Source organism: Podarcis gaigeae (genome assembly GCF_964106915.1).
Source record: "Podarcis gaigeae genome assembly, chromosome: 15".
NCBI lineage: Eukaryota > Metazoa > Chordata > Lepidosauria > Squamata > Lacertidae > Podarcis > Podarcis gaigeae.
In genome coordinates this window covers 3922411-3927860 of record NC_139692.1, presented here as the reverse complement: position 1 = coordinate 3927860, position 5450 = coordinate 3922411, and positions in this window count along the sequence as shown.

Here is a 5450-nt window from a genome sequence, read left to right as displayed (position 1 = left end):
CACTATCTGGAAGGATGGAGAGTTGCATACAGGGCTTGTCTTGGCACCTGGCATCCTCAGGTAGTTCCCTGAAGCCACAGTATCCCAGCAGGTGTTTGCCTTGGTCATCCTCTCAGGTACTCCAGTGACCAAGTAAATTTCCCAGGTCGTCACAGAGTGGTGCTATGTTGGAGATGCTCTGAGGTGTTGTGGGAAATATGAATAACATCTCCAAACTGCTGTCACAGTTCTCCTAAGAGCACTGCCACTCCATGTGAGCCATTGCTGCCTACTGCTAGATAAGCCTCCCAGGGTTCACAGAGTTCAGGGGAGATAAAGGGCACAATGCCAAGACCTTCCTTCCAAATCTACAGTCAGGTCTGGTTGTGTACCCCACCCCGCCCTGCCTAAATAACCAGGGGATGCTAACCTTCTTGGACCCATGGGCACATTTGCAAACCAGAGGTACTGTTGTGGATAGTATGCCTATAGAACCTGAAACCAAGCACGGCACCAACCTATTATATTGGGTAAAAGTTCTTTCAAGCTGGGACAGCGGATTCTGAAGGTGTTAGGGAAGACCTCTGCGGCCAAAGGAACATGTGTGCCTGATAATACCCCATAGCTAATGATTTACACACATTGCGTAATTTATCTCAGTAGGCATGGAGGGAGCAGAGTTTTGAAGGACAAATACCCTGTCCTCATGTTCATCTGTATTGAACATACACAAACCCAACATCCAGTTTGCAAATGGGAGCAGGTTCCACATCTACCCAGGTCAAATAGTCACACCTCTGCTGAATTTCAGAAGAAAATGGGGGAAATCATGCTCTTCAACCCATGCATATTTTTTAAGCTAGAAAGTAAACCACAGGGCTGTTGGTAGAGCAGCTGGTGCAAAATGCAGCCGCTAGTGAGCTGATAGGAGCAGATGGCTGACAGCATGTGACACCTCCGCTAAAACATCTGCATTGGTTGCCCATACGCTACCAGGGTAGGTTCCAGGTTCCTGCATTGCAAAGCCCTGAACAGGTCCAGGATATCTTAAGGATCACCTGAGTCTTCATATCCCAGATGAAGATCATCTGAAAGAGCCCTGTCAGTTGTCCCGTGTTTCAGAAGTCTGACTAGCTTCAACCAGAAGTCACATATTTAGGATCACAAGGATCATGATGTGGAATACTCTTCCAGCAGAGATTCAGAAAATATCCTTGCTGCTAACTTTCAGGCACCTCATGAAGATTTTTTTTATGCTGACAGGCAAATTCAGTTGTTTAAAAGAGCCACTCAATTTAATGAACATTTTGTATTGCTTTTATTGTATCTCCAACTTCATTGCACTTGTACACCATCTCAATATCTTACATGGGAGGGAGGTTTACAACTATTTTTTTATAAACTTGCCTGGCTTTAAATGAGTACATAAATAGGATAAGGCTATCAATGGCTAGTAGCCACAATGGCTCAGTTCTACCTTCACTGTCGGGGGCAGAATGCCTCTGAATACCAGTTGCAAGGAATCAGAAGTGGGGAAACTGATACTGCATTCAGTTCATTCTTGCAGGCTTCCCAACGGCATCTGGGTGGCCATTGTGAGATGGCACAGAGGAACATCTTCTGTAGGCATCCAACCTAAAGCAGCAACAGCTATTTGGAGTTATTTAGACATAGGCACCAGCTCCAGGGGGCCAATGCTATTTGGGCCCCCTCAATTATTTTTTGAGGGGGCCACACCCCATTGTTGAGGCTGAATGCAGATCCAGGCACAAAGCAACACGAGGACATTGTACATTGCATGTGCGACGCCTGGACGTTGCGTCGGGCCCCCTCAATGTTCTTTCGAAGATGGCGGCCCTGTATTTAGATGATTGCTTATTATGGTTGAACAACCTAGCCAACGCAATAGCTCTGAGATGCAAGCTGAACTTCTGTTTCAGCAGCAGTGGGAAACCTTTTGACTCCATGGGCAATATCCTTATCAAGTTCAGCCTTGTGGGTCAAATTTGACAGGTGAGCTGTCTTCACAATGATCTCATGGGCAGCGAGGCACTGCTAAAATAGAAGCAAAAACATCCTGATTAGGGGTTTACCCCGAATTCTGCCAAACCGAGCAGGAATTAACTCCCTCCTCCTTTACTGGTGTGGGGCGGGGGGGGTGTTAAATACAGCTGCATTGGATGCACACTCCAGTAACCTCCAGGGAACTGGCCTGTGCAATCAGCAGCCAATTAAACCTTACCCCTTTCCATCAGCTGACCTCATCTGCCTAATGGAGTGATGTCAGTCAGTGTGGCTTTATTGATTTGAAAAATGGCCTCACAGACCAATCGGGAACGCCTGGTGGTTCAAGATGCCTGTGGGTAAACTGTTCTCACCCGTGTTTCAGTCTTGGTAGTTAAGCGCCCACAGCCTGCACCTCAACCTTGCCCTTTCCTCTTCCCCTCTACACCAGCTACAGGTGATTTGTTAAAGAAGGAGTGCATTTTACAGTTGCGTCACACAAGGCATCACCCCCCATTCAGTGGTACCGCGGGTTAGACGCTTCAGGTTACAGACTCCGCTAACCCAGAAATAGTACCTCAGGTTAAGAACTTTGCTTCAGGTTGAGAACAGAAATTGCGTGGTGGCAGCGGGAGGCCCCATTAGCTAAAGTGGTACCTCAGGTTAAGAAGAGTTTCAGGTTAACGAATTAAGTTCTTAACCCGAGGTACCATTGTATGTCCAATGTAAGAAATCTGCATGGAATCAGCAGCAATTTATCACACGTGGATATGCAGGTTTTCAAACTTGAAGTCAACAGGCAGAGTGAAATGGGACAAGCACATTTCTTGCCCTGAAAACATACAAGGAATCTGCTGTATTAAAGTGAGCTGAATTGTCACCACTTTTTGCAACTGTTTGATGGTACTGAAAATGTCAAATATCCCATTAAAAAAGCCAAACCCTGATCTAATTTTAACGCATATAGAATTATTTTGGCAGACAAGAGGCAAGCTACAGGACAGCTATAAAAACAGCACAATGCTGGCTAATACTGAGGGGTTCGTCCCTACAAAGACAGTCAAACATTGCAACAAGATCAGTCTTTCCCTTCCTCTGAGCACATTGCCAAAATTCTGCAGCTGCCTGGGAATTTGCAAGAAAATCAGTGAGCTATATATATATATTTTTCATCAGGGAAAAAGAACTCTGTTGAGAGAAACCACAGCTCAGTGATAGAGCATATGATTTGTATGCAGAAGTTCTCAGGTTCAATTCTCAGTATCTCTATTTTAAAAAATAAAGGTAAAGGTAAAGGTACCCCTGCCCGTACGGGCCAGTCTTGACAGACTCTGGGGTTGTGCGCCCATCTCACTTAAGAGGCCAGGGGCCAGCGCTGTCCGGAGACACTTCCGGGTCACGTGGCCAGCGTGACATCGCTGCTCTGGCGAGCCAGAGCCGCACACGGAAACGCCGTTTACCTTCCCGCTGGTAAGCGGTCCCTATTTATCTACTTGCACCCGGAGGTGCTTTCGAACTGCTAGGTTGGCAGGCGCTGGGACCGAGCAGCGGGAGCGCACCCCGCTGCAGGGATTCGAACCGCCGACCTTTCGATCGGCAAGTCCTAGGCGCTGAGGCTTTAACCCACAGCGCCACCTGCGTCCCATTATTTAAAAAATAGCAGGTAGCAAATGATGGAAACAGCAGCAGCTTCCCAGCATCTCAGGTGACGTGGTCAATACTGTGTCAGATAGAAAAACAGACTGATTTGGTTTTAGGAAGCTTCCTATCCAAGCCCTTTAACTGGAAATGGCAGGCACCGAGTCTGGTAACTTCTGTACTGAACTATGACACCCCCTACTCTTTAGAAAAAATGCAAACTGCAATCAGTATGAGCTTGTCCTCCCATTGAGAAATGCTGCAGTTAAATTGTTTCAAGTTCTTCACAACGGTTATCAAAGCAGTTTAACACAACTAAAAGCTCAGCCTGTCCACTCTCTTAAAACAAAAGGCACTGCACACAAGTCTTTCATATTAAAGTCTTTTTTTAAAAAAAAACTACCTATGTAGCAACTGCAAAACACATGAATTTATGATTTAATTCAGGTGTGTGTGTGTCTGTGTGAAGTGGACCCAATATTCCTGCACCCACCCTCCAAGCCACTCTGACAGGTTGGTTGGGTGGGAGATGCTCACTGCCAATCATCTGACATCAGGTGATTCAACTTCAAAGGAGGAATTGAGCATACACTTTTAATGCACTTCTGACTTACATCCCAACTGAAATCCTGAATTTGGCATGTATTTCTGTTGCTGTAGTGTAAGGGTTTAGTTTTCCCACCCAGGTGTCATATGACATCATGTGACAGAGAAGCAAAGCTACATGGCAAGCCAAAGAGGGCTGATTAAGAAGTGTGCATGCACACGAAAGCTTATACCCAGAACAAACTTAGTTGGTCTCTAAGGTGCTACTGGACAATTTATTTATTTATTTCGACTGCATCAGACCAACACGGCTACCTACCTGAATCTACGGCTGATTATTCCCATGAGCCAGAGGTTCCCCAGCAATTTAATTGTAAGCGAGGAAGAACTTAACACCTCTCTGTCCATAAGGACTGTCTCACAGTTTATAATTTAACACACAACCCGGGGGGGGGGGCTGTTTACTGTAATGTGAATACATGGATTGTAAAGTACTTGTGGCATAGTGAAAACAGGCTGTGGTTCACACAATGCACACATTTTCTTCTACGAAGACATCACTTCCATGTAGAAAAATAGCTGTGCAGAAAAGGTGGCGAGCAAAGCAGCCCTTTCAAAGTGTTGGACTAGAGCTCATCCTGGCAACTGTTTCAGATTTTCCAAACAGGAGGCAGGTGAGCCCCAGCTCTGGACTCCAACTGGTTGCATGATAACCACTTTAGCCGAGAACTGTGCCAAAGCTACAAAGTATACATTTCTTCACTCCTCAAAAGAACAGTGTTTTGCATGCAGAGGCGTGTGGTCACTGGATGAAGTGTTTTACTTTACACACCGTTCAGAAGTGAGGAGCCCCTTGCCAATTCCTCTTTCCTCTCAAGTACAATGGTCCCAAATACCTCTTTCCCCTATAAGTGCTGAACGAGTCTCAGTTCACTCACTATTTACACTTCCAAGTCCTCAATTTAGATTCAGCCCTGGCTCAGGTTTCAGCTCCTAGCTTTGGATTACTGGAGTTGCAGCAACTACATGCTTGCTCTTAAAAAAATCCCATGAAAAACTTTAACCCTCTTCTGCATAAGCAACCAATTCCTATCAGCATCTGTAACCCAATCCATCACAGAGTAAAATCTGCCTGTTCCTCTCACCCCTCACGCCCCAAATGTTATTTCTACTTACAAATAGGAAACCGGGGAGAAAAGCAAGTGCTATAAAACTGAAGCACACAAAGACAGAATGACAAGGTACTGCAGAACTCCAGATAATAAAAAGACTGGAAAGCAAAA